At 53.9% G+C, this 10,689-nt stretch overlaps 1 long non-coding RNA gene across 1 annotated transcript; it reads left to right on the forward strand.

Annotated features, from left to right (window-relative positions):
* Positions 1-23: 23 nt before the first annotated feature.
* On the forward strand, positions 24-6,858 carry LOC144302426 (uncharacterized). The gene is made up of 2 exons (XR_013369282.1): positions 24-268; positions 600-6,858. It is a non-coding gene; the product is annotated as an uncharacterized LOC144302426 (long non-coding RNA).
* Positions 6,859-10,689: the final 3,831 nt, after the last annotated feature.

Consider the following 10,689-nt stretch of genomic DNA (forward strand, 5'->3'; position numbering starts at 1 on the left):
AAGCCCTTGGGCCTGCCCTGGGGTCCCCAGAAGCCCGCTGGCCCAGCAGCCTCACCCGACCCCAAAGTAGTCCCAGAACATGACCATGATTTGGTTGGGGAAGCTTCTGCTGATATCTAGAACTATCTGTTTGATGTCTTGGGAGGAGACCTGGGCTTCCTCCTTCATTTCCTGTGGCGAGAACCGGGTAGTAGGAGCCAGCATCAGGGACACAGAACACTAACTGTCACCAACTGTCATCCTAAGCAGGAGCTCTGCTGGTCACCATGTGAGTGTGTCCTTCAGAAAACTCCTTCCTTCCCCTGTGAGGCCAGGGACAGCACAGGTGCCCACCGTGCCTGTGGGGCCTACATGAGGGCTTGTGCTCAGCTGTTGTGGATGCAGAGGGGACTGAGGGTCAGCCCTATGCCGGGAGGGACATGGCGGGTATCCCTGGGGGGGAGGGGACACTGGGGGTGAACCCCGTGCGGACAGAGGACATGGGGGTCAGCCCTGGTGGTGAGAGGACTTTGGGGGTCAGCTGGGGCTGGGGTCCCTCGGTTCCTTGTGCTCCAGACACCCAGGCTGAGCCCCAATCTCCTCCATCCCCTACACACTAGGGCGTGGAGGATCCTTCCACACGCTGGTGCAGGAGATGCGGTAGCACAAGGTGTGCAAGCTGAGCCCGCCCGGTGAGGGGGCCTGGGAGCATGAGCTGCAAGTGCCTGCTGTCCTGACGTCACTACCAGGGCCACGTTGCCCGCCCCGATGGCTCTCTATGTCCCAGGATCAGAGTTTCAGGGCAAAGAAGGTTGGAAGCGCCCCAGAGGCCAGCCAGTCCAGGCTCCCTGGACAGAGGCAGCGCAGATCTCCCAGGGACCTTTGCACAGACCGTCGTGAACTGAGGCCACTGGCCCCCGGCTGTCACTCTCTCTCAGCCCTGTCCTGACCTGTGGGGCACAGGCTGAGTCGCAGTAAGTCTTTGAATGACCTGCCCCTGACATCTGGCTGACCTTGGAAGACAGGAGGGCAGGTCAGCTTTGTGTTCCTGCTGGCCCCTGTGCAAGAGCTATTAGGGGCCTGGGCAGGGCCCCCTCCTCCCTTCTGGGGTTCTCTCCCCTCCTTTTGTACAGAGCTCTGGCAGATGCAGAAATGAGGTGGCCGTGCATTTTAACACAACCACACTTTATTGAACTTTCAACAGCAAACAGGAGCTCAGGGCCGAGGGTGCGCGCCTTCCCCTCGAGGGGGACCTTCCTTTCTTTTAGGAGAAAGCCAAAGTCACATGGGGGTGTTGGTGCCAGAGTCCCCCAGCTTGAAAGCTGTGCTGACCCCGAATGGGGGCACGTGTCCTGAGGTTGGGGCCTGAGAGGCAGTTCTGAGGACAGCGGACCAGACCTGGACCTGCAACTTCAGGGTTCTTGCGCTGGATCCCAGCAGGTCATCTGGACCCTAGTTTCTGGCTCACGTGCCAGGGGACTGACTGCTGGAGACCCAGCATGTGGGTGAGTCTGCCTCCTACTGTGGATGAGGGTATGGCCCAGCAGCCTGCCCCTCCTGCCCCTGCCCTGGGTGCCCTGTTATTCCCAATGCTGTCCTAGGTCAGCGACCTGGATTTGTGGGGCACAACAGGTCCCACATCCTGCTCTGAGTGGGTCACTGAGACTTGGGGCAGAATCCAGAACTGGTCAGGGCCACAGGGGTCTCAATCTCATCAGTCTTCATTCTGTCCCTTTTGGGGCTCATGTCGACCCTCCCTCCCAGAGCCTAGGGAGAGGCCAGCTCAGGTCCCTCTGGGTCAGGGACTCTTCCTATTGAGGGGGCGCCCTCCAGGAAGGACAATGAGATGAGGCAGGGCATGGTGTCAGCTGGCCATGGCCTCAGGACCCCCATCCTCACCATTTCGCTCCTCCAGAGGCCCAGGAGCATGGAGGCAGAGGTCAGATGGTTCAGCGCTGTCCTGGCACGGGCTGGCCCTGCCTATCACTGCCCAGTGAGGGACTTGAGCTGCTGTGGCCACAGGACAGGAAGGGTATCTGGATCCCTATAGTGTCATCTTAGTGGGCTGGGTGGACCCTGTGAGGGGCGTCCAAGGGGGATTCTATTGTCTGGTTTGCTGTGTGGCCTGTGGTGTGGCCCAGGCAGGTGCCAAAATGAATGGGACCCAGTGTTCTGGCTTCAGGTCCTTGTTTGGGTGCCACCTGCCTGCACTGTACTGGTTCTCTGGGAGCATGAGGAGGGGTATTATCGCTACGGGACCTCCGGGCCAGTGAGGTGTCCTGGGCTGGGGGCAGCTGAGACAGAAGCAGAGCCCCCAGTGTTCCCAGACACAGGTGTACAGCTGTGGGCTCTGGGGAGCTTCCCTCCTGCAGCAGCTCCTTGGCCTTGAGGATGGCCCTGCCAGGAGGGGGTCCAGACTGCTCAGGTTGTGTGGCTGGGCCTGGGGAAGCCTGCTCGTCCACTCTGGGCAGCGTCTTGGTAATAGAAGGGAGGAGAGGCTCAATTGCCGGGACACTCACTCCAGGCCCAGGGGCCTCCTGAGGTAACTCTCCAGTTCCTGTTGGAAAGAGGCTGCAGGGAACTGCTGACCTGATGCTTGGAGTGACATTTCCCAGCCCAGGGCTGGCCCCGAGATGGCGGGGATGTGTCTGCCAGAGAGTGTTCCTGCGGGCTTGGGGCAGACCGAAGGTCTGGGCCAGAGATGAGGAGGAAAACCCAGGGGCCCTATCCACGTGAGCAGCCCCAGCAAGCAGAATCGGGAGGGGATGGGGACCTAGGTACACCTGGGTGGGGGCAGGTCACACTTCATCTTTCGGAGCTGGGTCGTGGAGGCCCAAAGTTGTCTGAGCACCACCTCATCCTCCAGGGCCCAGGGCTGGACCATCACGTCCTGCAGAAACTCCTGAGGACCTTCCAGGGGCAGCCTCAGGAGGCTCTCTGGGCAGTGGGTGTGAGTGAGACCCAGAGGCTCCCTGCTCTGTGGCCTCCAGGTGCCTCCCAAGGGTAGCAGCTGAGGATCCAGCTGTGCAGGATCACCGTGGGCAGTGCTATGACCGAGGGAGGGCCCTGCCTGCTGCTCATTCAGGGAGTCCTGATCTACTCGCCTGCTCAGCCGTCCCCCCGTCCCCAGGCCTGGGTGCTGCTCAGAGTAGGGGGTCAACACCCCTGTCCCCTCACCCCCAGCCTCGGGCACACCTAGGCACCCAGGGGCCCACTTATTCCTGTGCACTTTGAGGATCATGTAAGCCATGGCTGTGAGCACAGGCTCCATGTCCAGGATATACGCGTCCCAGTGCTTCAGGGTAGGGATAAGGGGTTTTGGGGAGCGGGGGTTGAGAGGAGTGGCCTGAGCAGAGCCCCTTGGGGTCTCCCATCTGCCCATAGCCTCTGCCACCCTGCCGGGCTACATCCGAGGAGACACCATAGCCCCTCCTGTGCATGCACTCCTCCCAGGGAGATCAGGGCACCAGGTCACTCTGGGTTCTAATCCTGGCCAGCACTACCCACAGACATGGGGGCACAGACTCTGCCCCCATTTCTGCCAATAGGCCACAAGAGGACCCCAGGCTAACTGCAGAATGGGCCGAGGGCTCATCCACAGCCCAGGCTGACCAGGCCTCCCTGGGGGAGCTGAGGCAGAGACAGCCCGTTCCCTCAAAACTCCTCCAGGGACACTCTGGGCTTCTCTAGGTGGCTCTGGTCTGCCAGCCTCAGCCTTCGGGCCCAAGGTCTGGACTGGATTGTCTGGAGAGTAGGGTTGAACTCGGCCTTCCCTGGAGTCAGGGGACAGAATGAGGCAGCAGGGTTCCTCGGGTTCTCTTACCTAACTGATGAAACACTGAAGGAACCACTTAGGATGTAAATGCCAGTGCACGTCAGTTCCTCGCCCTGGCAGAAGGGCAGGAGGTGCTCAGGCCCCACGCTGCGGCCCCGTGAGCCAGGTGGACACAGTTCCAATAGCCCCGCACAGCCTCAATGGTGCCCCAGGCTCCCCAGGAGGAGGAACTTGACACCAAATTGGGGCAGCTCAGAAGGGCTGTGCTGGCAACCCCTGCCCTGGGGCCAAGGGGTCGGAGCCCCTGGGGAGCATCTACTCGCCATGTGCTTCTTCAGCTTGGGGTGAGCTCTGTCTAGAACGTGCTCGCCTAGGACCTCAGCAATTTGGTGAACCCTGGAATCAAGAAGCCTGAGAAGGCCCCAGATCCCCAAAGATCAGGGTCTCCTCCTGCAACAGGCAGGCAGGGGGGCCATCCTGGCAAGGGCCTCCTCCCCCACGCCCTGACCACCCACCCCGATGCAGGTGTCAGACACCTTGTCCTCCACAAAGCAGGCATGGAGACCCCTCCTCTGGGTGCCCAGGGACCGTACCCCAGGCCCAGATCCCTTCCTACCCACTTCCAGGGTTTTTCTCTTGGGTCTCTCAGCTCTAGCCTAGGGCAGACATGGCCCTCAGAGGGCCCAAGGGGAAGAGGTTCTGATCTGGGGGGATGTGCCAGCCTCAAGAGAGGCGTTTTGCAACGCCTCCTGAGATGGATGAAGGGGTGTCCAGGGAACTCAATGCAGAAAACTCTGATTGTCCGTGACCTTCCACAGTGACGGGACAGCATCATCCCAAGGGTCCTATGGAGACCATACCCGGCGTGCCTGAAACAGAGGGGACCGATCAGCGCTAGGGACATGGGGAAAGGAGGGAGCAAAATGGCTCCTCTCCCCTGAATCCTGAGGGAGATCAGGACCCTCTGAGATTGGCCGGGAATGAGGGGAAGGGCCTTTCTGCCCAATGGGAGCAGCCTGACAGCCTTACCTGCTTCTCCGCGAGATGATTCCCACCTGGGCCTGACCTGACCTGGTGACCGTGGTCACCACATGGGCTCATTGGCAACTGATGACTATGAGCCAAGATTGACTCTCACTTCTACTGATACCCGAGGCCCGTCCCCAGGATCTCATTTGTTCTTGGTGACTGTGGTCCTTGTCTGGGCTGAACTAACTCATGCTTGGCTCATGCTTGGCTCTGATCCCCTCCTGGGCCTCACCTGCTCTTGCAGATGTGGTCCCCACATCTAGTGGGTGCTCTAGTGTCTATGGTATTTGTCTGGGCTTCAGCTGATGGTATTCGGCTTTGATATCAGCCCTTTCCAAGGCCAGCAGGGTCTCCAGGTCCTCTTGCCTGGTGCTGCAAACCACACACATCCAAGGATGACACCGCATGAAAACCTTCAGAGGACACATGCGTCTGTGTGCTCCCTGTGGGCAGGTCCCCATCTGTCTGACTGGAGGGTGGAGACAACACAGTAGCTCTGAGGGGGACGTGCTGGACTGGAGGATCACTCAGGGACACTCACTGTCTGTAGCTGGCCCACCTGCAGTCCACCTTCCCAGCCACTGTCCCAGGACATGCCGTCATGCTGAGAGGACAGAGCTCTCCCACCCCCCTTATCAGTAGCACAAGGGGGCCCATGAGGCTGCGGGGAGCTGCTGACCTGATCCTTGGGGTGATGTTTCCCAGCCCAGGGCTGGCCCCGAGATGGCGGTGGATGTGCCTGCCAGAGAGTGTTCCTGCGGGCTTGGGGCAGACCGAAGGTTTCTCTTAGATTCCACAAGCAGAAAGACCAAAGGGAAAAAGCAATGAACTGGACTTCATCAAAATTAAAAACTTATGCCAGCAAATGTGTGACCAAACTACCCACCTTGAATGCAATGATTTGTGAATAGCTTGAGGAGGGTTATGCGGGAGCACGAGGGACTCCATGTTCCAGTTTGTGAAGATCAAGCCTGCTCATGAGCCAGAAGGACCAAGAGAGCCCTGACCATCCACCCCGGACCACAGCGTGGGGGGATTGGTCATCACATGTTGGGGTCCATGCACCTAAGACGGACTGGAAAGGTCATGGCTTGACCTGTTGCCTCCTGCACAGAACAGGGCTTGAGGGGAGCGGGGGTCCAGGATGAGCCGCCCGAGCCCTGAACACAGGCTCCTTCCCTGGCCTGGGGCAGCAGGGAGGCAGCCCTCACCCTGCGGAGTTGTGGAAGGGCTCCAGGACCTGCCTCATGGGCATGACATGGGGGTCGGTGTGTTCTCACCCCAGCCCAGGAGGCCAACACCTGCAGCAAGACCCACAGGACCTACAGTGGCCAGAGGGGGGGCCAGGAGCAGCTCCCAGTCACCTGTGAACTGTCACCTTGTGAGTGCCTACACTTTATACACTGAGGTACTGGTGAGAGTGGGCTGGTCGGGCACTGAGCCAGATCCGGAGCACGGGTGCCTCCAAGAGCCTGCGGACACAGAGTAGCGCCAGGCATTGGAACCCTGGGGCACCACAGTTCCGCCCACAATGGAGCCCCGTGTCATCACTGTAGGTCTGGGGTCCAGTTAGCACTTAGCCCTGCACTCTGAAGGTGAGGGGAGGCCCTGTCTCCACGCCAGGTGGGAAGGGGATGCAAGCACCCTCCCACATCCTTAGTTCCCGCCTTCAGGCCCTCCAGGCCTCACACCCTTCTAGGTAGACTGGTGTCCCAGCTGTCCTCCCACCCCCAAGGGTTCACAGCGTGGATTTTGCACTTAAGAACATTTGAAGGGCTCTTAGGTGGTTCAGTCAGTGAAACATCGACTCGATTTTGGCTCAGGTCAGGATCTCGAGGTTGTAGTGTGGAGCCTCACGTGGGTTTGGGTTCTGGCCGGTGGGGAGTGTGATGAGAGTCTCCCTTTACCTCTGCTCCTCCCACTGCACGATCTCTCAAATCTTTTAAAAATCAACATTGAAGACATATGAGAAATCTTTATCATATCTGCAGAGGTGCCTTCATATGTGTAATGGCTATGTAAATGCTTTTTTTGTTTTAATTTTCATTTCTCTGGAATAAATTCCCAGTAGTTAATTATGTGAATTATGTGAATTATTACTGAATTATGTGGTAATTGTATGCAAACTATTTTTTTTTTGATAAAACTGATAAACTCTTTCCCATGAGTGATTGTTAGATTTTACAAAAACTGTGTGGAACCTGTTTTCAAAGCAGTTGTCTAGATTCTAGAAGTGTGACTGTTGGAGCCTCAGGTGAGATTAATTGAGCCTTGGAAAAAACTGCTAAACTCTCTTCCAAAGCAACCGTATTTATATCCGCAGCATGAAGGAGCGTTCCTGTCATATATCACCCTCCAGCAACTAGTATCCTCCTTTTTGGGACTTTAGCCTTTCTAGGGGCGCCTGGGTGGCTCAGCTGGTTAAGCGTCTGCTTCGGCTCAGGTCATTATCCCTGGGTCCTGGGATCGAGCCTTGCATCAGGATCCCTGCTTTGGGGGGAGCCTGCTTCTCTCTCCCTCTGCCTACCTCTACCCCTACTTCCTTGCTCACTCTGTCAAATGAGTAAAATTTTTTTAAAAAAGTAAAATTTCTAAAAGGTGTGTAGCACCATCTCACTGTTATTCACATTGGCAACTTCCTAATGCTAGAGGATGTAGAACATACTTTTGTAGGCTTGCTTATTTTCTGTGTGCCATCTTTGTCCAGGTGTCTGCTCAGATAGTCACCCATCGTTAATTAAGTTATCTGTGTTCTTATTGTTATGAGGGTTTTTTTGTGTAGATTGAATAAAAATTAAAAATTTTGAATATCCGATGTGTTTTGAACACATACTTTCTTCAGTTTGTGAGTGGTCTTTAGGTTCTCTCAGCAATGTCTTTCACAGAGTAGCAGTTTTTTTAAATAATACATTTATTTTTTATTGGTGTTCAATTTACCAACATACAGAACAACACTCAGTGCTCATCCCGTCAAGTGCCCCCCTCAGTGCTCGTCACCCATTCACTCCCACCCCCCGCCCTCCTCCCCTTCCACCACCCCTAGTTCGTTTCCCAGAGTTAGGAGTCTTCATGTTCTGTCTCCCTTTCTGATATTTCCCACACATTTCTTCTCCCTTCCCTTATATTCCCTTTCACTATTATTTATATTCCCCAAATGAATGAGAACATACACTGTTTGTCCTTCTCCGATTGACTTACTTCACTCAGCATAATACCCTCCAGTTCCATCCACGTTGAAGCAAATGGTGGGTATTTGTCATTTCTATCGGCTTAGTAATATTCCATTGTATACATAAACCACGTCTTCTTTATCCACTCATCTTTCGATGGACACCGAGGCTCCTTCCACAGTTTGGCTATTGTGGACATTGCTGCTAGAAACATCGGGGTGCAGGTGTCCCGGCGTTTCATTGCATCTGAATCTTTGGGGTAAATCCCCAGCAGTGCAATTGCTGGGTCGTAGGGCAGGTCTATTTTTAACTCTTTGAGGAACCTCCACACAGTTTTCCAGAGTGGCTGCACCAGTTCACATTCCCACCAACAGTGTAAGAGGGTTCCCTTTTCTCCACATCCTCTCCAACATTTGTGGTTTCCTGCCTTGTTAATTTTCCCCATTCTCACTGGTGTGAGGTGGTATCTCATTGTGGTTTTGATTTGTATTTCCCTGATGGCAAGTGATGCAGAGCATTTTCTCATGTGCGTGTTGGCCATGTCTATGTCTTCCTCTGTGAGATTTCAGAGTAGCAGTTTTAAAGTTTGTAAAGTTCACATTATGTTTTTTTCTTTTCTGGATCATGTTTGGTGTTGTGTGTCAAAACGCACCACCACACTCAAGGTCTCATAGATTTTATGTCGTCTTTTTGCTGTTTTGATAGCTGTGTGTTTTAAGTTTACATACAATGTTGAGTGACTTTTGGTGGAAGTTGTAAAAGTTTTGCCCACATTTCATTTCATATCCTATGGGTTCCAATTCGTTGTTCCTTAAGTATTTCTGGAGAAGCCGGGATGTTGTAGCGCATGCCAGTGAGCCATTGCAAAGCTTCTAGGTCTCAACTGGAACCTGGAAGGAGGCAGGTGGGGCCCTGGCAGTGAGGACCCCGCCTCCTGCAGGACTCCTGTGGTGCCTGAACACCCTGCAGGGGGCGCACGAGCGCAGGCACTGCCCCAGGGGGCTGGCAGGTGCAGGGGGCCTTGTCCACCTGCAGGAACAGGAGTCGCCCCGCTGGGGAGGCTTGGGGAGCGCGTGGGGCCGCGGCCACTCTGACAGCAGCTCTGGCCTCCTCAGGACCCGGGGTGATGAGTATGGGGGCTGATGTAGGGCCCGACATGCCTACGGAAATTGGCCTTTCAGAACCTCCTTGGAGGCTTCTGACGGCATTGATCGGGTCCACATGGACATGAGCAGGGACTCTTGAAAACCAGAAGGTAAGGGATACGTTAGAGTTAATGCTAGTGTTAGGGGTTAGGGGTAGGGTCAGGGGTTAGGATAACAATTAGGGTAACGGTAGGGTTCAGGTGAGGGTTAGGGTTAGGGTTAGTGTTTTGGGTTAGGGGTTAAGGTTCGTGTTTAGAGTTAGGGGTTAGGCTTAGTGTTACATTTGTGTTAGGGGTTAGGGTTACAGGTTTGGGTTAGGGGGAGGGTTTGGTTTTAGGGATGAGGGTTATCGGTTAATCGTTATGGTTAAGGGTTTTTGGTTAGGATTGTGGTTTGGGGTAGTGTTAGGGAGTACGGCTTGGGTTTGGGTTAGGCTCCATATTTGGGGTGGGATAACAATAGAGGTCGGTTTAGGGTTAAAGGGTTAGGGTTACCTTTCAGTGTTTAGGATTAGGGGTTAGGCGTTAGGGTTGGGGTTAGGGTTATGGTTGAAGTCATGGTTAGGTATATAGTTTAGGGGCTAGTGATTCATATTTGGTTTTCAGTTAGTGATAGGTCCAGTGTGAGGCTAGATGAAAGTTAGGATTAAGATTAGGGTTAAGGTTATTGTCTGTACACAGGTAGAGATTGGATCTGGGAATGTCTGGCACTGGGACTCCTAGTATCTTCAATGGGTTAGTTTTAAGTGTTGTGTTTAGGTTTGGGGTTAGTGTTTGTGTTTGGCATCCATCCATTCAGAGGCCTCCCCAGAGAATCAAACTCCAGGCTTCTTCTGGGGTAGTATAGACATGACAGGCATCTCCTGAGCTGAGCTAAGGAGGGGTATATGGCTCTAAATAAACTTTATTTGGATTTTCAATTTCCTTACTCATTTTATCTCTTGTGTGCACCTGTGTCATCAATACTAACAATTGTTATTTTAAAGTTTTACTTGAATTCATGTTTGTTAACACAGTATAATATTAGTTTCAGGTGTACAAGATAGTGATTCAACCCTTGGATACAATACCTGGTACTCATCCCAGGTGCCCTCCGTCAACCCAATCCCCCATTTACCCATCCCCTCATCACCTTCCTCTGGTATTTGTTAGTTTCTTCTCTATGGTTAACAATGTGTTTCTTGGTTTGCTTCTCTCATTCCCTCCCCCCTTTGCCAGTTTGTTTTGTTTCTTATTTTTTTATAATAAAATTATTTTTATTGGTGTTCAATTTGCCAACATACAGAATAACACCCAGTGCTCATCCCATCAAGTGCCCCCCTCAGTGCCCATCACCCATTCACCCCCACCCCCCGCCCTCCTCCCCTTCCACCACCCCTAGTTTGTTTCCACATATAAATGCAGTCGTATGGTATTTGTCTTTCTCTTACTTCTTTCAGGTAGCATAATTTTAGTTGCTTTTTCTACGTCATTGTAAATAGCTTCATTTCATCCTTTCTGATGACTGAGTGATACCGCAGTGTGTATATTTACCATATCTTTTCTGCCCTTTCATCTGTCGATGGACACCTGGGCTGTGTTCATAATTTAGC

The sequence above is a fragment of the Canis aureus genome, chromosome 31 (genome assembly GCF_053574225.1).
Source record: "Canis aureus isolate CA01 chromosome 31, VMU_Caureus_v.1.0, whole genome shotgun sequence".
NCBI classification, from domain to species: domain Eukaryota; kingdom Metazoa; phylum Chordata; class Mammalia; order Carnivora; family Canidae; genus Canis; species Canis aureus.